This window comes from Balaenoptera physalus (genome assembly GCF_965194825.1).
Source record: "Balaenoptera physalus genome assembly, chromosome: 17".
In the NCBI taxonomy this organism is placed as follows: Eukaryota; Metazoa; Chordata; class Mammalia; order Artiodactyla; family Balaenopteridae; genus Balaenoptera; species Balaenoptera physalus.
In genome coordinates this window covers 78290241-78311434 of record NC_138895.1, presented here as the reverse complement: position 1 = coordinate 78311434, position 21194 = coordinate 78290241, and the positions used below count along the sequence as shown (strand labels likewise).

Sequence of the window (21194 nt, the reverse complement as noted above, 5' to 3'; positions counted from 1 at the left end):
GCTTCTCCAGGGCTCCTGTTTCCTTTGGTGGAAATGAGTTTTCTGAGTTCTGGACCCTGATTTCCCTGGGGGACTCCCAGTGCTGCTTGCACCAAATAGTGCTTGTGAACCTGAAGATGTTAAGTAGCACTTGAGTAGGGGCTGGCTCAGAGCCAGTGTTGGTCTGTGGAGGATATTTGTCCTCAGCCCTTTCCACCTCCCTTTCTGTGTCCTCCCTGAACTCCTAGGGTATTCTTGTCATTGTAACTGTCACCCACCCCTGAATGTCATCATCTTCTGTGAGACTGGGATCGCTCATTCACCTGAACCAACTGAGCCCCAAGAAATGCCTGAGCTGCATGTCCAGTCTGTAGGGGGATGTTTCCCAAAGTGAATTCTATAGAACATGGTTCTGTGATATACTCCATGGTATAGAGGTTCTAGAGTCAAATTTTGCGAACTCTGCTTATGATGGTCTCTTCTGGAAATTCTTAATGTATAGCTTATTAAGGGCTCTGAGAATTCTTGCTTTTTATCCAGTGGCCTGTTGTTTCTTGAAATATTATTTTTCTTTCTCGGTTCTCATTTTCTTCTCCTTCTGGGAATCTTATTATTCTTATTCTTATCATACACGTATGATATTGCCCCACAAGTCTCTGAAGAGTTCTCTGATATTGTCCCCCGGGGCCCTGTTCATTTTTTTTTTTCCTCCAAGATTTTTCTCTCTTCTCTTCAGATTGAACAATTTCTGTTGACCTATTTTCAGGTTCATTGACTCTTTTGTCATTTTCAATTTTCTGTTAAGCTCATCCAATTATTTTATTTCAGTTTTCAGTTCTAGAATTTCCATCTGGTTCTTTTATATAGTTTCCATTTCTTTGCTGAGATTCCCTATCTGTTCACTCATTTAGATTTAGATTACATTTTCTATTAAGTCAATGAACATGACAGCTGCTTTCAAATTGTAGTCTGCTAAGTAATACATCTGTGCTAGTTTGTGTTTGGTTTTTAATTTTCTTGACTGTAAGCCATATATTATTTTTCCTTGCATGTCTAGTACTTTTGAATTTTTTAGTGAACAAAGTGAATAAAGAATATTGACTTTTTAAATTGGAGGTGGCTCAATTAATAGCTAATCACCCTGAATTTGAGTTGGTTTGGTTTTGTGCTTTGCAAAGATTGATCTGTGAAAAACCTAAGGTGTTTCTCAAGCCCTGTAATTTGGGAAGACCCAATCTCTAAACCTGTCTCTGTTGTAGGTCTTATCATGTCTTGATTTCAGGATCTGTTGGGGTATGTCTAGTGCAGGCATAACTGTAGGATGTGGTCCTTAAACCTAAATCAGGGCCCTTCTGATTTAGGTTGAGAACTTACTCCTCTCTTGCTGGGCCAGAATTTCAAAGTCCTGGACACTGTTCAACCTCTAGTAGTATCTCTATTCTCCTTCCTCTGGTAAGCCTCTTGGAGTGTCGTTCACGTTGCTTGTGCAACCTCGCCTTCAGTCAGTGAATTGTAGGTGACCTCCCCGAGATACACATGTGTACAGCTTTGTCCCCTCCAATGCCCTGTTCCACAGATTCTGGCCACTCTGCAATTCAGCTTGCTGTTCTTTGACTCCGGTTCACAGTCAGGAAGTTCCCTCGCAGAGAGCTTGGGCAATTATGAGGCTCACCTAGGAGTTTCTCTTCTCTTGGGAATATCAGTCTCTGTAGTCTATTGTCACATGTCTGAAAAACAGTTGTCTTATATGCTTTCCTCAGTTTCATGATTGCTTATTTCAGGAAGGCAAGTCTGATACCAGTTGGACCATCATACCTGGAAGCTCAGAGGTGATATTTTAAGTAACCGTTTTGCCATTGTGTCCCATATAACCCATTTTCAAATGGTAATGGCATTTTTCCTGCCTTCAAACGCTGTAAGCTCAGAAAAAAAATCTCAAGTTCCCATCTCTAAGCATTTGTTTGACTCTAAATTCCATATCAGTAAGAATTAAATGCAAGAGATAGAAGTCAACTTAAGTATTTTAAGCAGAAAGGCATTTGGTACAAGGAAGTGCTAATGAAATCACTGAAAGGAATCACTCCCAGATCAGCATAGAATAGCTTAACCAGGGGTGCTTCTATTTCTGAGGCTGTCAGGGAGGCTTTCCTGGAATAAAGGACTTCTACTCTCATTTCAAATGCCTATTGGGAGTTACAGAGCTGGACAGTAGACCCTGAAATGCTACTGCAGAAAATCTTCACATTCCCATAGTCTTCCTTACCAGCAGAAGTGGCACCCAAAAGGCAGATAAGTTGGTTCAGCTTACTTCTACCTTTCACATCCCACTCAAAATCATCTAATTGGTGGAATCTAATTTGTATCCAGACCTTAGCAAGGGAGTCTGTGAAATGTGGATTTTGGCTTTCCAATCTCCCCTAGAAAGATGAAGGGAAGGAGTTTGAATGAGCCAGTCCACAATATCCAGCAAATACTTTTCTCTCTGTTTAGGATTGCCTTTTCATCCTTCAGGATCGATGTCAAATATTACCTCCTCCTTCAAGTTCATTTGTTAATCTCGTATTATGTAGCTCATATACCCATTGCAATGTTTTTCCAAATAGTTTTATAATTATTTATGATTCTCTTTTCCCCACGAGGCAGAAAAAAACAAAAACAGAACAAAACAAACTCAGGGGTGAGAGTCACCTGTAAGTCATTGGCTGAGGGTTAGAGACTGTGGCTTATTCATTCTTAACACTAATATCTAGTCCAATAGCTGGTATATAATGCTGAATGCATGCTTACTGACTGAATTAACGAGTCCTAAAAGAATAATGGCCATTCCACGTCTTCAAATCACATGACATAGGAAGATGGCCCTGCGGGGGGGAACGACCTTGATCAGAGGCTGACATTTATCTCACCCCATATTCAGAGTCTTTCTATGTGAGCCAATGGGTGAAGATTGAAAAATCCCCCACACCTGATTTTCTGGAGGTAGGAGGAAGAGACTAACGATGCTTTCACTGGATTCTGCAAGATTTAAAGAAATTAATTCATCACAGTGGTTTGTGTGTGTGACTGTAATCTTGGATCCAGGGGGACAGTTCCGAGCCCTGGATCCAGGCTTTCAGAAGGAATATAATAAGTCGCTTACCACCTGTACATTTCTGATCTGTGAACTGGAAAAGAGAACACTCCTGGGGCCGGGGGGTGATGCATGCATATGCCAAGCAAATGGCCTCCCTTGCAGTGGCTGGGATGCATGATGTACCTCTTGCAGGCAAACACTTCTGTTCCCAACGGAGCCCTTCCCACTCCCTGGTCCCTCGTTAGATGTAGCCCATTAGTAATACTGGCCCAAATTCTGCCTCCCGGATCTTGGCAATGGTGTTCGAGCTTGTTTCAGGCTTAGCCCAGCTTGTTGGAATTTTGCTGGTCCTGCATGCGATGGGGAAGCTTGTGTTTGTGTGTGCACGGTGTGAGTACCCATGCTCTATCTATTCTACTTCTGCCTGACACAGAATCTTAGCACTGAGACCCAGGAGAACCTGGGAGGATTGGGAGGGCGCTGGGTTGGTGCTAGAGGATCCGGCTCCTGCCCAGCTTCTCCTCTGGTGATGCCCATAGGCAGTCACATCGCCCCTCAGCCAGGACGGCACAGCTACCTAACCTACTTGCAGTCGACCTGACATGTATGAGCAATAGTTTGTCACCGAGCCTGTTTGGATTGCTTTTTTGCAGCATCATTGTGGTAATAGGTAACTGCCACTCCCACAATTCTCTCATTAATAATATTCATTTATTCATTCAACAAATATTTGTTGAGTACTTCCTTCATTCTGGGTACTTCCCGGGTCCTCCAGCCAGTGAGGGGGACCTTGGGTTGTGAAAAGTTGTGCTTTTGTACCTGGATGTTACTATTTCCCACTCTAAAAGATGTGTTAGAATTCAGGCTTACTTATTATCATGCATTTGTTTTTGTGTGTGAGGGTGTGGAGGAGAGGGGATTTGGTACAAACCAGTCCCTGGGAGAACGCTCAGTTCTGGGAACGAACTTCAGATGAAGTCCCTGGACCTTAATTTCTAGGCTCTGCATCAGGTGACTCTATCATATACTGCCCACTTTACACCCCATCCCAGCCCAGGAGGCGTGGCCTAGGCAAGCTATGTTTGTTTCTAACTGTAACTTAAACCGTTAGAGAAAACATATGGGAGAATATAGTTAAATTCCAAATATGCAGCGCAGAGAAGATGTTCTGTAGGAGTTTAGGAAAAGAAATGATTAATAGGCAATAATTCTTAGGAAGAGTCTTCATGAAAAAGGGTTTGACTTTGTTGGTAATCATGACGATCTTGATTATATTTACCTATTATAGTGATTTATAGCTTACATTATCTTAAGTCTGTTAATACTGCTACTGCTTCTATAATTTCTTGGGTTTCTACCATGTACCAGGCCTGAACCAAACACCTTGTGTACATTTTCTTATTTAATTCTTACAACAGCCCTTGCAGTCAGAGGCAGGTGAACTTTGTGCTTCTGGTTATAGATGACGACCCTAAAGCCAAGAGAGGTTAAGTGACTTACCTAGGGCCACAGAGCTAACAAGCGGCAGAATCAAGATCCAATCCAAGTCTGCCTGTTTCCAGACCATGGCGCTGGGCTGTTTCGGGATGTACTTGGTCCTTGATATAATCCTGTGCGAAAGACAATTCATATATAATTTTTTAATCCTCATTTTATACGTCAAAAAGCCAAGTTTCAGGAAAGCTACATGATTTCCCCAAGGCCAGTTAACTAGTTAGTAGCACAGACAGTTCAATCCTATATTCCGAATATATTTCATTTTAGTTCCGTTTTTAAAGTTGAAGGGGCCGGAATATAAACTCAGTAACTCCCTTCAGCTCCTTTGGCTGATCCTGGGCGAGGCGGAGAGACTGCTGGAGGTGCTGAGAGCGGAGACAGCTGGTCCAATATTTATTTTCCATTGAGTGTATCAAAACAAAGCTGAGAAGCCCTTTTTTTTTTTTTTGCTGCTGTGGGTGAGTGAAGCAAACGGCAGGAAGAACAGTTTTGTGCATTGGGGCTTCAACTTTTGGACAGAACCCATCCGGACTCCTCCCCTGCAGCTGTGGGGCATTTAGAAGCTCACTGGCTCCGGGCTCCTTCCCAAGGGCTCCTCGGCTGGCCTCCTCCCTCCAGTCTGTTTCTCCCTCAAGTGAAACCAGCACCTTCCAACGTCTTTCATCTCTTCTGCTCCCCGAGACGTGCACCAAGACACGCGCCTCCACAGATGGCTCAATTAAATCTGGAATGACCCTTGACACGTGACTAGACAGCTGAGATCAGGAAAGCTGACTTTTCTAAGGACTTTCTCTAAAAGGACAGAACCTGAGTTTCCCCTTCTTGTCTAAAAAGATGTTCCTTATGGAGAACAGCATGGAGGTTCCTTAAAAAACTAAAAATAGAACTACCATACGACCCAGCAATCCCACTATTGGGCATATACCCTGAGAAAACCATAATTCAAAAAGAGTCATGTACCACAGTGTTCATTGCAGCTCTATTTACAATAGCCAGGACATGGAAGCAACCTAAGTGCCCATCGACAGATGAATGGATAAAGAAGATGTGGAACATATATACAGTGGAATATTAGCCATAAAAAGGAACGAAACTGAGTTATTTGTAATGAGGTGGATGGACCTAGAGTCTGTCATACAGAGTGAAGTAAGTCAGAAAGAGAAAAACAAATACCGTATGCTAACACACATATATGGAATCTAAAAAAACGGTATTGTTGAACCTGGTGGCAGGGCAGGAGTAAAGACACAGATGCAGAGAACTGACCTGAGGACACAGCTGGGGAAGGGGAAGCTGGGACGAAGTGAGAGAGTAGCACTGACATATATACACTACCGAATGTAAAATGGATGGCTAGTGGGAAGCAGCCGCATAGCACAGGGAGATCAGCTCAGTGCTCTGTGACCATCTAGAGGGGTGGGATAGGGAGGACGGGAGGGAGGCTCGAGAGGGAGGGGATATGGGGATATATGTATACATATAGCTGATTCACTTTGTTGTACAGAAGAAACTAGCACAACATTGTAAAGCAATTATACTTCAATAAAGATATAAAAAAATAATTAAAAAAATAAAAGGATGTTCTTTCTAAAAGTAAAAGGAATTTTCAAGGTTGTCTACTCCAAGATACTTCCGGTGGCACTTCCTTCATTTATCTTGTTTTTCATTTATTTATTCAGCAAATATGCATATACACACACACACACACATATACGTATTATAAATATGTATAAAATTACATATTTATAATATGTATGTGTAGATAGAGAGATAGGTACATAGCTAGATAGATACATAGATAGATCGATCGATCAATTGATTGATAGATAGATAGATAGGCTGATGCCTGGCATGTACAATGCCAAGCACAGAGCTGCCATGATGGACAAAACAGGTGTAGCTCAATTTATACCCATGTAGCCAATTTAGTGAGGGAAATAAACATTAAATGAATTCTAAAATATTTATTATTTTAATATAATCAATTTATAAAAATAAAAATATGAATCACCAAAGGTGCTTTATGCTATCAAACGCATAACGGGGCTGTGAGATTGTGAAGCAGGTAGACCTCGCCTGTTCAGGGCGAGTGTTCTCCAAGCTGAGAAGAGAGGGCCAGGTGGGGGGTTGGAGGACAAGGGCGCTGGGGAGGAAGGAGAAAATTCGGGTGAAGGGACCCACGTGTATGAATGTTCCAAGGTGGAGAGAAGTGGAGTTTTCCATGTTAGAGAAACATGAGCAAACCCGTGTGGCCAGAGCGTGGGGAGGAGAGGACAGGGCAGAGAGGGGAGCTCGCAGGTGTAGGTGTCCATTCCCCCAGGACCCGAAGAGTCATTCGAAGAGTTTGGCGAATGAAGTTCCCAAGGAGAGCACACAAAACCCCCTGGATGGCGAGCAGGCATCCACTGGGCGTAAGGGCTCAGTGGCGCTCGCTAGGAACTCCAAGGTCAGGAGACGGTGTTAGTCCTGGGCTTTGAACCCCTGTATGGGAGGTAGGGTCATCTTTCCTGATTACTAACCTTGTGACTCAGCAGGTCCCCTCCCTCTGGTCCTCGACTCCCTTACCTCTGTCAATGCAGAGAATGATGCCACCCTGCCCACGGCTGGGGAAGCGACCGGTACCTCCCGTGAGTGAGCTCTGAGAGGGCAAGGGGTCTAGCCAAGTGCAAAGTAAAATTAGGACACCGTTGTGTCCTAGGAGAGGAGGTTAAATCCTGTGAGAGCCATGGGGGGATGTCGCTTCCAGCTGGGGGTGGCGGGGAAGAAGCGTCCAGCCCAGGTGTTGTAAAGGGTGAGCGGGAGAGGGTTTGAATGGGGGCATGGAGAGAGGAGGCGTCCCGGGCAGAGGGCATAGCATGGGCCAAGGCAGAGAGGCGATGAACACGAGGAATGGTGGGAAGGTCAGGCTGGGCCCTGGAGGGCCTGGAGCTTCCAGGGCTTTGCCTGAAGCCTGGCCTTTCATCTCCTGCCCCTGCCTTTCAGTAACCGTATTCCTGTTTGGTACCTCTTCGTGTACTGGAGAAGCAAACATCTTGTCTGGAGAACGGTTAATGAGAACAAGCGCTCGCTCTCTTAGTAGAAAAGAAAATCTCCCTCAAATGAAAGCTCCCCATTCGCACAGCTGCTCTTCTTGGCTTCTGGGGACTCTGGCTGGTGCTCAGTGAGTGTGGGGCTGGGGTGAAGTACCTCCGTCTGGGCTCCCACCCTCCTCGCCTGGCCCCATCCGGCCCCTGACCTGGGCGATGCAGGCTGACAGCTCGAGTGACAGGCTTTCATCCGGGTCTGCTCCATTTCACCCTGAAACGCAATCCCTTGGCTCCCAGATTGCTGCGACCCACTTCCCTGCTTGTGCTGTGGAGAGAGGCACAGAGAGGGAGTGGAAAGGGGCGGAAGAGCCCACCCCACGTGGGATTCCCAGGGACTTGTCTCCCTTTTTTTGAAATCTTGCATTTTTTGCACTTTTCCAAGAGATGTTAAGAGTCAGGTCGTGTAGACCGGACACTGGGTTCAAATCCTGACTTTGTCACATGATTGCTGTGTAACCTTGCGGGGCTGTTTACCCTCTCTGTGCCACAGTTTCCTGATCTGTAATATGGGGACATAATGCTGCTTTTATCATCGGGTTGTTGTAAAGGTTAAAATACTGAATTTATATAAAGTCCTTAGGACACAGGCTGACACATAGGAGGCACCCTATTATTTTTGAACAATGTGGAATTATAAAAGGATTTTCAGCCGGGGAACAACATGGTCAGCTCTGCACTTGAGAAAGATTCCTGCTGGGAAGGAGAGAGAGAAGATGCTGAGCCAGGCACAAGGATGGAATCTGTGCCTCCTGGTCTGGTCCTGGGCGGGGTGGAGGCCACGCTCGCTTTCAGTGGGAACTCAGGGTTCATTTAGCTAAAAATAAATGGGCTGGACTTCAGTTTCTTCATTCCTCAAATCCATTTGGCAGGACCCTTGAGAGCTGGACCAGAGCACTTCGGGGAGCCTGAGGCCAGCACTTTACCGGGAATGAGGCAGAAATGGGCCTGTCTCGGGGCCGGACCGCCTGCCTGCGAGCTGCCATGATTCCTCTCGTCACATTGATGCTCAGCCCGAGTTAGGAATACTAGAGATGATTCGTTCTGCACATCGTTGATGAATCCCGTGTAGAGGAAAGGCGGGGGGTGGGGGGGGTGCGTTTTGAGTCAGCTCTGGTCATCCCTTTACCTTCCTCACAATGGCTATTTCAAAACTTCCTGAAGGGTCTTCTGGCGTTGAGGACCCACCCCCGACCCCCGCCAACTGTGCTTTAAGAAATGTCTGAGTCCACTTCAGGGACATTGGTGGGAGGCGTGAGCAAGTCTTTCCCTGGGGCCTGAGCAGTGAACTTAAGGAGGATGGAAGTTAAAAGAAGCTCCGGGCTTCAGGGACTGCAGGATCCCATGATGGACACACCCTTGTGTTTTTTAATAAACCTATTTCTGTTTCTATTTGTGATAAGTGGTTCCCTCTAAAGAATGGGATCAAGGACTAGCACCCCTTTTGCCTTGGTCCAAGAGCAGTGAGTGCTGCTGGAAGGCCCTAGCCTCCAGTTCTAAAAATTTAGCACTTGACCCAAAAATGGTCAATCGGTTCATTATAACCTCCTGGAAAACCCAACTAGTTTGGGGGTGGCACATGATATGACAAGCCATTCCAATGAAAGTCTACTTTGTTTTTAAACCTGCTAGGAATGAGAAGCTCTTTCCTTCCCTAGTACTAACCTAGCTGTGAAGACACAGGACTGAAAGCAGCAGAGGCAACCATGAAGAAGAATTTTGCCTGGGAAAGAAGTCAACACAGAGGAAACAGAGCTGAGAAATGGAGACGGACAGCATCGCATGGCATATTTTTGAGCACCTGGATCCAGCCATGCCTGAAGGCATTGTAACGCTAGACTTTTCTGTTACATTAACCGAAACAGTGCATCATTTTTGCTTAAATAATTTTAAGTTGGGTTTCTTTGACTTGCACCCCCAAAAAAGTCTTGGTTCATGTAGGTAATACTATTATCTTCATTTTGCAGATGAGGAAATTGAGATTTAGAGTTTAACGACTTTCCCGAGGTCACAGAGCTAGTGAAGAGTAGATCTGGGAACTAACCCCAAGCAGTCTGAATCTGGAGCCTTTACCCTTAATGAACACATGACAGAGGTAAGCACAGGATGCTTGGGAGGTCAGAGGAGAGTCACCTAATGTGCTGTAGGATCATCAGAAAAAGTTTTCATAGAGGCTGACGCTTAACCGAGAGTTGCAGCAGGAGTGGCTGTGGTTCAGGTGAAGGTGTGGGAAGAGGCAGGCACCAAATCACAGAAGTGTGAGATGACATGCCGAGTGCTGCAGCCCATGCGCAGTGCACCCCGTGAGCTGGGAGGGGGCAGGAGATTAGCCTGACCATCCGTCAAGGCCCATGTTGTCGGGGGGGGGGGTCTGTGGGATGACGAGGAGCTCAGACTTATCAGTATTTGGGGGAAATGTATGGTTTTTGTGTGGTTGAGCATGAGGGTGAATTTTCACTCTAGATATGTAATTGAAATAGGAATGTAGTGACGGGATTTCTGAGAAGAAACAGGAGGCACGGAGACCATTTGGGTAGCTGATGGTGAGGACCTCAGCAGAGCAGGCTGAGTGGGTTAAAGAGGAGTGTAGGGGATGAAGTAGTTAAGGGATAACAGTAAGAGTGATTGGTGATTATTTAGGGGTGGGAGGTAAGATAAAGGATGAAATCAAGGATGACGCTAGGCTCCTGGCTTGAGTGATTGGGTGATGGTGGGAGGAAGGGTCAGTGAACGGGACAGAGCATGAGGTCAGTGTGTGGTGAGATAGAACATGAAAAAAGCAACAATGTCATTCCTCTCCCCGTACCGCCCCCTTTTTCAGACCTTTTCCTACTGACTCTGGGCTGGCCACGTGACTTGCTTTGGGCCCGAACACATTGTTAGCCAAGTATATGATTGTAGGTCCCTTTGGGGTTCGACTGGGGGGCATCCCTACCATGCACACGTGCTGTGCTGTCACAGAGTCCTCTCTCCTGCTGATCTGCCTCTACTACCTTCATTGGATCCCAGGCCCCAAACCTGGCTTTGCTCGGGAAACTAGGCACGGGTTGTGACATTCCACTGGGGCGATTGTCCCCGTCCTCTCGCTCATCCATTCTTGATTTCTTCTGGTTGTACAGATTGAGCCAGATCCTTGATAGCTGCCCATGTATTTGCCCCTATGGATGCCATGTTATACTAACCATATCTGCAACTCTCTGTGGGTCAGGCTCTTTTGACTGTCACTCCAGCCTTGCCGTGCCTTATGATGACTATATCCACCTGGCATCTGAGGGTCACACACAGCCACCTGGACTCTCTTCTTCTGGACCCCATTATCCACATTGCTATCATTGAGCCCACTTCTGTAATGGCGTATCCTGCTCTCAGCCTGGCCTCACGGAGCTTCTCAGTGATGCTGGTGTCCACTTACCAGCACGTTGCTAAGGCAAGTGGCGTAGCCTCTGGCTCCTCCCATGGAAGGGAGTTCTCTGGTGGGATTTACGGCCTTCCATTGTCTATCCACTTGAGCACGTCTGCTTCTTCAGCTGTTTAATCCCTTCTTCCGCTGTCTATCGAGGAAATCTAGCATATCTGTCTCACGTAGTGGGAGCCATCTTTTCTTTTCACGTTTCTAGGAGTCATCCTAACAGGATTTGCAGCATCTCTTGGGGCCTGGCCTCATGTTACTGTTGTATCCCACAAGAAAGCTTCAGAATCAATACACTCACCTTTATCCAGCTTTAGGTTCTGACCCTTTATCAAGCACCCTGAGAATACAGTCCCACATGTAGTCTCCTGGCTCTTGCTGGAAAATGGAGCATACGGACAAGGTCAAGTCGATCCTGGAGTCTAGTCCTTTTCACTCTCTTATCAGGTGGGTTATGTGGTGACTGCCTTAGCCTAAATATATAGACCTACTGACCTGGAGGGAAGGTGGGGCCAGGTTGTGAAGGGGTGCATGTGTCCTTGGGGCAGGAAGACCCTGCATTGCCCTAGCTCTAAATTGGGAGGAGTGGACCATTTTCAAAGGCTTAGGATGTTATGGGGAATCTGGGAATTCAAGATTTTGGGCTCATTTATCCAGATATCAGCCGTTCCATGCATGAGAGCCTCACCCTTTCGTAATTGGGCCTCCTGTCCTTGGTCCTTGACACAGCAGACCTTCCTTGTTTGGAAGCGTAACCATATTGGAGCTTGGCCACTCTGATTACTGGACCTGGGGCGCGGTTCTCAGCTTTCTCTGTCCTTTTACTACGGGAGAGGAAAGCCTCTTTATATGCTACTGAGGAAGCACTCTGGTTTTCACATTTGCCTTTTAATTGGTGTTTAATTACTCTCAGCTGTTCATTATTTAGTTTTTTCCAGAGCATCCATCAAAACTCCGCAAAGGCACCAGTTCCACTGTCCTTACTGCTACCGTTCCCCTCATATTTCTCAAATGTCTGACAGCTCACACTAATTAATGTGTGTTTTTCTCTCGGAACCCCATCCCAGTTCACAATTAGTGAAGGTTTTATAATTGCGTTGCTGCTGTGCCAGAGACCACATGTCATCTCCCACCAGGGATGGAGCCTCGTTGCCAGCTGGGCGGAGGGTGATCTAGCTCCAAATTCACATATTAATATCTGCTTTCGTAGACTACTGCAAGCACCAAATATTACAAGCTGGGTTTCCTGGGACCCAGACTCTGAGTCGGAGATTAGCATGCAGGAGTTTTACTGGGGAATAGTCTTGGGACCAATACCTATGGAAGGGAAGGGAAAGAAAGGGATTGTCAGAGGGAGAATTCGTGCTGTGAAGCAGTACCCAGGGAGCTTGGCCAACCCCATGGAGAGCTCTGAGGCTTAAGTGGCTTTTCCCAGTTGTCCTGAATTAGGGCAAGAGGCTTGGCCTTTGTACCCTGTGTATGGACCATTCTTTGATGTGGGTCACCCCAGGAAGCAGACTAGATCTTGGGCGAGGTCACCTCTCTTTAGCTGAAACAATCCTGATGTGGGTATTTAAAGTTACATTGGAAATCATTAAAATTCAATAAAATTAGAAGTTCCATCCTTCAGTTGCACTCGCCACATTTCAAGTGCTCAACAGCCAAATGTAGCTCGTGGTTACCATACTGAACAGCACAGGTCGAGGACATTTCCATCATTACAGCAAATTCTGTTGGATAAGCCCGGTTTATCAAAGATGTTTTTCAGCATTTGTGAGAAATGTTCTGTTTCATGTGTTCCCCAATTCTCATGGTTTCGTCCTTCAGGAATTCCCACTGAAAACTTGGGTTGTTTAACCAAGGAAACATCTTTCATGAGTCCTGAACTCCAGTTTTTGTTCCTCCAACCTCACGAGACTCTTGGAGGCTCTGTCTTTAACTCAGCAAAAAAAAAAAAAAAAAAAAGGAAAAAGTGGCACGTAATGTAGATTTGGGCTCAGATTTCTGTGCTTTCCTTTTCTTTAGCATCTTGGTCCTTATGCTGTCACGGACTAAGTAGTTTTCCAATGACTTTAAATAGATTTTTTAACATTTTATCCTGCTTTTGCTTTTTTCTTGGCAGGAGTGTTGATCTGTAATGAACTAGCTTGCCATTGCCTGAATTTGCTGTCTATTGCCTACTTTTAAAATGTATGATGTCCCAATTTGGCTACCATGCCATCCTTCACCTACTCTTCTCCTGCCTCTTTTGGCTCCATCTCTGTCTCCTTTGCTAGTTCCCATTACCTGAAGTTCTGTTCTTGGCCCTCTTTTTATCCTTTAAATTATCTCAGGTTAAAATCACATAATCGCATGAGTTTACCACCTGTATGATGAAAGGCCCCTAACGTTTTGTTTTTTTTTTTTAACGTTTATATTTTGACCACAGCAAGTTAGGTCCTGCTGTATGTTCCCATGTACATTCCATAAGCTCCCAATTATAACATTCACCATGTATTAGTTACAAATAATCGGTAAATGACTTGGCAGTACAACATAGAATTTTGGGTTAGAACTCCTTAAAGTAGGTCAGGATTTAACTAGGGACTCAGTCATGACTGGCGCTACTGAGATTCAAGAAACTCTTGACAGGAGGGCAGGAACTTGGTAGGGCTGACCCTCTGAGAGTTCTGGATTATTTATAAAACACATCAGAGCAATGGCTGAAGTGTTTCTGCGATGAAGTGCAATGTCCCCAGCGATAAAGCATTATTGCTTGTAATCCCACGTGCACCGGCTGTGAGAGGCTATTTATACCCTCGGTTCTCTGACTGCTTTTGTACTGCTTATGGCCTGGTTGACTTCCTCACTCCTGGGGATCTCATGAGGACAAGCTTAGAAATATTGCTTTGGCAGAATGTGACTCAAGTGCTCTGTGAAAGTTCAAGGTTGGGCTCAGTTAATAATTACCTGAAAGGCATTGTGGAGTTCTGGAAAGAGAAGTGAAATCAGAGGCAGGAGGCCTGGGTTCAAGTCTGGGTCGTGTCACTGAAAGCCCAGGTGAGCTTGTTCTTGCCTTCCATGTTTGTATCAGTAATTGATTTCTCAGCTCCTTATCTAGCAGACTAAGCCAGTGTAAGGTAGAGAGGAAAAGTATGGCCTTTGAAAAAACCAGCATCTTACTCACTAGGGAATTGGTGGAGGCTTGCCCTCTTGGTGGGAGAATCTGCAGTCACAATGCAGAGGAACGGGTGCAGGGAGGGGGATTGAGGCCTTTTTTTTTTTACAGTCCATCAAGAAGGGCAGGGGGTGTATGGTCAGGTGAGAGCTCACTGAGAAGGTTACATTCGAGTGTATGCAGGGGGTGATGGAGGAGCCACACCTGCACACCTGCCAAGGTGAGGCAGTAGCACGAGTAGCATCTTTGATAAATAGCAAGAAGGTGGGATGGGAGGGTGGGGAGGGAAAACTGGGAGTGCAGAGGGTAGAGGTGGCTGAAGAGGTCAAAGAAGTGGGGCTGGGCTTCCCTGGTGGCGCAGTGGTTGAGAATCTGCCTGCCAATGCAGGGGACGCGGGTTCGAGCCCTGGTCTGGGAGGATCCCACATGCCGCGGAGCAACTGGGCCCGTGAGCCACAACTACTGAGCCTGCACGTCTGGAGCCTGTGCTCCGCAACAAGAGAGGCCGCGACAGTGAGAGGCCCGCGTGCCGCGATGAAGAGTGGCCCCCACACCGCAATGAAGAGTGGCCCCCGCTTGCCACAACTAGAGAAAGCCCTCGCGCAGAAACGAAGACCCAACACAGCCATACATACATACATAAATAAAAAGAATGTAAGCAGACAAGAATAGCATTAAAAAAAAAAAAAAAAAGAAGTGGGGCTTTCTAATAGAGGACCTCGTAGGACACAGTAGAGAGTTAGATTGAGATGAGCAGCCGTGGAGGGTTTTGCACAGAAGTAGAAGATGATTGGACTTCCTTTCAATTCACTCTGGCCACTGAGTTAACAGCAGATTCTAGGGCAGCCAGGGAGGAAGCAGGGAGATGTGTGTTAAGAGACTGTTGCACTTATCCAAGATGGTAGCTGGCTATTGATGTAGTGCAACTATTGACGTGGTGCAGCTACTGAGAAGTGGCGGGTCTCTGGATGTGTACTGAAGAGATGGCAGCATTTGCCAACAGAGTGAATGTGGAGAGAGAAAGAAAAATTTCAGGAGAGACCAAAACCTTTTTGTCTTGAACAACTAGAGGGATAGTTACCTTTACAGAAGTGGCTAGACTGTAAAAGGAGCAGGTTGGGCCCTGGTGGTGAAGATCAGGAATTTGGTTTTAGACATACTGTCCAATATCAATAGAAATAGGATCTCACTGTATACATTCTCCTGTAACCTGATTTTAACACACAGGAGAACTGAAGCTCTGTCCCAAATCTGCTACATGCATGTTTCCTGTATCACACGATTTTCAGTATGTCACATACTTCTCAGCGTTTCCATTTCCTCATCAGAAAAATGGCAATAATATGGCAATAATGGCTTCTGTTAATCGATTAGACTTTTAGAAAATTAATAAAATGTGTGTAAAGGATATTATTACTAATGCATTAAAAGTTTGGATTTGCTACTTCGGCTTCTCACCTTAAGCTTACACTCCGTAAAATGATTTGTGTCTTTGCTGAAGCAAGAATTGAATCACGGGGACTGCTAGGCTGGGGTGCAGAAGGGAATCACTGAACTAATGAGTCTATTCAGTCCTTGGCATTGTACTTGCATCTCAAAGCACCATTATTGCTCATTATTACAGTATCCTTTTCTAATTAGAAGATTTGCAAAAGTCTCAGGAAAAACTTCTTGCATGGCCAAGAGACTTGTGGGAACCCTCACTGGACTTGGGCAAACAGAAGGCATTGAATCAAGCTAACAAGTGTCTCCTCTAAGCCAGGTCCTGAGCCAGGTGGTGTGGAAGAGGCAGAAAAACAGTGGGCAGTTATCAGGCATAGATGCCCAATAACCCTTAAAATAAAAAAAAAAAATGCTCATGTGCCATCATGCAATCATGATGATACACGCTCCCAGGGATAATGCCATATCTGAGATAGTAAAAGATTTTATTTATTAATTTTCGCAATTAAAAATGATATAACATTCCAAACATATAAAAGGTAGAGATTTATAGTACAGACATTCACTTATTCATTTTCTATATTTAACACATGTCGATATTTCTCCATAGGCTATTTTTTTGTTTTATTGTTCTTTAACAGGTTTATTGAATTATATTTTACATAACATAAAATTCACCCATTGCAAGTGTACAATTCAGTTATTTTTAGTAACTTTACCCAGTGGTGTAACCATCACCGTAAATTAGTTATAGAACATTTTAATCCTCCCACTAAGATCACTCATGTCCGTTTGTAGTTAATTCCTGTTCCCTCTCGCAGCATTAGGTAACCACTAACTTTTTGTCTCTGTAGATTTGCCTATTCTGATATATGAAGTCACAATATGCAGCCTTATGCACGTGGCTTATTCACCCAGTGTAATGTTTTTGAGCATTCTCCATGCTATTGTATGTGTCAGTACTTCATCACTTTGTATGGCTGAATAATATTCCTCTGTATAGATACACCACATTTTGATTACCCGCTCACTGGTTGATGGGCATGTAGGCTGTTTTTGTTTTTTTGCTGTTATGAATAATGCTGCTGTGGACATTCAGGTGCAATTCAGTGTTTTCATTTCTTTTGGGCAGACACTTGGGAGTGAAATTGTTGGCTCTTATGATAGTTTATGCTTTACTTTTTGAGAATCGGCCAAAATATTTTTCAAGGTGGTTGCACCCCTTTACATGACTACCAGCGCCATGTGAAAGTTCCCATTTCTTCACATCCCCATCAACTTCTGTTTTTGTGTGTCTATTACAGCCATTTTATTGTGTGTGAATGTTATCTCATTGTAGTTTTGGCTTGCATTTCCCTAATGATGTTGAAAATCTCTGATGTTCATCTTAGCCATTTGTAAATCTTAAATGGTGAAATGTCTGTTCATAACTTCTGCCCATAGTTTGATTGTTTTGTTGTCTTCTTATTGTTGAGTTGTAGGTATTCTTTATAAAGTCTAGCTATGAGCCCTTTCTTGGATATAAATGTAAAAAAAATTTTCTCCTGGTCGGTTGCTTGTATTTTCATTTTTTATGGTTGTCTTTTAGAGTGTAAAAGTTTAAAGTTTTAATGACATCCAATACTTAACATATATTTTTCTTTTATGGACTGTGGTTTTGTAGCTAAGAAATCTTTGCATAGCCCAAGTCTCAAGGATTGTCCCTTATTTTTTTTTAAGGGTTTATAGCATTTAAGTCTCTGATCCATTTTGAGTTCATACTTGTGTATTGTGTGAGGTGGGGGCCTAAGTTCACCTTTATGCATTGATTATCTAATTGTCTAGCACAGGGACAAACAGGCTATCTTTTCCCCCAATGAATTTTCTTGGAGATTTCCCCCTATACTCCTCTTGAGTTCTTGTAGCCGGACTAACCAAAATGCCACAAGACAGATTAAGAGTAGAAAAAAAATTTTTTTTAATTCATGCTTAGGGAGGTCCCACAGAAATGAGACCTAAGAAGTGGTCAAAGCAGGCAGCTTTCATACTCTTTAGACAAAAACAATAAATTTGTGCGGGATTGCTAGGACAAAGAAACCTAAGTTTTAGGTGTCCAATCAGTAAAGAAATCTAAACAGCTTGGGGTAATATAGAAGTAGCAAGGTTTGTTTATACAGGCTTCTCAGCCCTTATTCCCTACCTTTGGTGATAAAGTGTTCCTCTACCTCCAGGTACAGGGAGTGTACCTTTCACGCGCGAGACTTCCTGCTTTCAGGCAGATAGGAAGGAGGTTTAGAAGGCCCGTCTTGCATTGGCCGTTTCTTAAGTAACTTCAATTCAAAATAATCAGTATGCCTTTGAGGCACATTTTGGGGTGGCCTTCTCTGGGCTCCAAAAGCACCTTTTTCTAACTTAATTGACTATAAATATAAGGATTTATTTGTGGACTCTGAATTTACTTTCCTTGATCTATCCATATGCCAGTACCACACTGTCTTCATCACTAGCTTTATAGTAAGTTTCCAAAGTGGAACGTGAAAGTCCTCCAACTTTGGTCTTTGTCAAATTGCTTTGGTTGTTCTGGGTGTTTTTTTGAGTATTGTAATCAGTTAGGATCGGCCTCATCTCAGTACTCTCATCCTGGAAGTCCATCAGCTGTACCCACACTGCAGTGACCATGGTTCTGACTGCCAACCAATCCCTAAATGCTCTTCTTTGGGAAAGTCCTCTGATCCCCAGTCTCTGCAAAAATAACGCTCTTTGCTTTGTTCAGAGAGACTGTGATTTGCAAGTACAGCTCTCTCCTGCTTAGAAAGGAATAAATGCAGCATCTTTGTCCCAGATATTGTGAGTGACAGTCTCTTCCTTCACAATTGGAGTCACTCTGATGGTGGTTTGAACCTTGTGTTAACTGGTATGCTCATGGAACCCCTTTTGTTCCACCCAGATTATCTTCCACCTTCTCTGGGAGGTGAGTCATTCTCAAAAGTGATCTGAGCTCGAATCACTGAGGTCTCACTGCTGAATTTACTTTGCAGTCCTTGGATTTGTGAGCAAATAGGTATTTATTTAAGGGAAGTAAATGTTTTTGGTTGGGAGGTAAAGCTTTTTGTTCATATTCTTCCATTATTCCTTTTGTTCTTCCATTGTTTCATATTCTTTCACGTTTCATTTTTCTATTTATACATCATCTTGGCCCGTGTGCTTTTGCATTGTCCTTAATTGTCTGGTATATGCTGAATGGTCAAGGAAGTGCTCCTTAAGTTACAAATGAAGGCATAAGCTCATTAATCCTGTGGTCCACGCTGGCCCTGCTGATTAATGGTTATGAAGCCAAATCCAACCTCTCTACCCCGACACCGAATTAAATCTCAGAGACAGAGTTTTGGGTGAAGTGGGAAAGAATAGCTTTATTGCTTCGCCAGGCAAAGGGGGCCACAGCGGGCTAATGATCTCAAAACTGTGTGTCCCAATGGGGTGGGGGGTTGTGAGGAGTTTTACAGTCAAGGGGTGGGGTTGCTGGTGAGGATCAGGGTGCGAGCCGGCCTGCATCCCTTCAATCTAGAGATCATCTGGCCTCAGGTGATGATGGGCAAACTGTGACCTTCTCTGGAATGAAGAATGCTTCATCAGGTCATTAACATTTTCCATTTGATGGGGGTTTTAATTCTGTAGAAGAACTCAACGATATTGTTATGTGTATCCTTGAGGGGGAACCAGGACCCTGCCCCAAGGCTGCACTATTGTGTCTTGACCTCTCCTCCCTTATCTCTGCATCCCCTCCCTTCCCTGATCAGCAACTGTTTGAACCTGCTCCTTGGAACTCACGGAAGGTCGTGGAAGCTGAATGAAACCTATTTCCTACGAACAAAAACAGGGGGACACAGAAAAGCTTTTGTGCCCAGGAGCCCCACAGGGTCCTGTTTGGTTTTAGTTATAGGTCGATTAGACCCATGCCTAATGGTTATTAGACCAATGACCAATTCAAGCAGGAGAAATTGGTCAACATTTACTTTGAGTACTTTACCAAAACCTTCCTAAGGATGTTTCTTGTGTTGTCAAATTGTGATATAAAGTCAGTGCAGCTCTTTCTTAGACTCTGTTTAGTGAGAATGTGAGCCACCATTCATAAGCACACAATTTTGATTAGCTGTAGTGACCACTTTTTCTGTGTGTCATAGGCTGTCCTGCATCAAAACCAAAGCCTCCACCTGGCAGATTTCCTGCTTCTTAAATGTCCTCTCACTACAACGCTAATTCTTGCATCTATCTTGGTAAAAGGCGGCATTTCCTTAAGAATGATTTAGAATTCAGTGGTCATTATAGGAGCCTTTCAATATGTTGAAAAACAATAGACTTAAGAGAAACTCCAAAAAGATGCAAATACCAACCATTCAATGGCAGGCTTTCTTTGATTGATATTCTGGGGTCTCAGAATGAAATGCTGACTCCCAAATAACCTCTCTCAAGGACTTTATAACAAAGGCATAAACAGAACTACTTTCACCAGAACTTTCTGAAAGTCTCCCCCACCAGCTTTATTATCATACCTGCTTACATCCCTTTTTTACCTTCTGCTCTTTTCCCCTAATCTCTTTAACAAACTACCCTCTCCACAGCGTTCCCCCCACAACTCCCCCCCCCCCCCCCGCTTACGTGAAGAAAAAGCAGTTTGTAAATGCACCCTTAGCATTGCTGTGTTGGAAAGCCTAGAGATAGTTGGGGACTATAATTAGGGATTTTCCAAAATCTCAGGAAAACAGACAGAAATCTGCTACAGAATGCGAAATTGTATTAGGTACTTATTGCTCCAGACCTTGAGATCTGTTCCAGTTATTTCACTTACCTGCTAGCCCCTTGGATGGGAAAAATGCTTCAAAGTTGCAGGATGGTAAAGACCGCAAGAGGATTTGAATAGCTTGGCTGTACATGATTACACACTCACCCAAAGGCGTTTAAAAGGCATAAAATATAGGAAATGTTCTTCATATCCCCTAAAAGTTATTTGGACAAAGATTCAAATTTGTAAGCAAAATTAAAATGAAACGAGGGAAACTTTAAAAATGAACACTATGACACTTTACAGTAATATTCTAGGTTGATCCAGCAGCTTAGGTGAAGGGAGCCTTGTCTTCTTTCTGTGAATGGCCTCAGACATTAGGAGACTTGGGGGCAGGGCACAGAAACGGTTGACTCCAGATTAGTGATTAATTCTCAACTCTACCACAGTGTTGCCCCTACCTGCCCTGCTCTAGGCAGAGGGGCAGCCCGAGTGTGGCCCTGGAGGTGAGGCAGTATGCTTCAGGATCTGGAAGAGTGTAGGGGCGGCCGGTACCCAGAGGGACTAGCATGCTAGAGGAGCTGAGGCTGGAGACGGGCAAAGATGCAGATGGTTGGATTGCATCCAGTCATTTGCTTCTCTTCTCTTGTTTGTATGTGTAGAGCTCCTGCACAATGAAGGCACATCATCCTAAACTTAGTTCAGTCTGCAGGGCTCCAGATATCTGAAGAGAAAAAGAAAGAAAAAGAGAGAGAGAAGAGGAAGAGAGAGAGAGAGGGAAAAAAGGAAGGAAG

General features: G+C 44.4%; 1 long non-coding RNA gene across 1 annotated transcript in view; it reads left to right on the top strand.

The window, feature by feature from the left end:
* Positions 1 to 20152, top strand: part of LOC309646985 — a 74135-nt gene extending 53983 nt beyond the window's left edge. The window contains exon 3 of the long non-coding RNA XR_014255712.1: positions 19029 to 20152. This is a non-coding gene — a long non-coding RNA (uncharacterized lncRNA). The remainder of the gene's footprint in view (positions 1 to 19028) is intronic.
* Positions 20153 to 21194: the final 1042 nt, after the last annotated feature.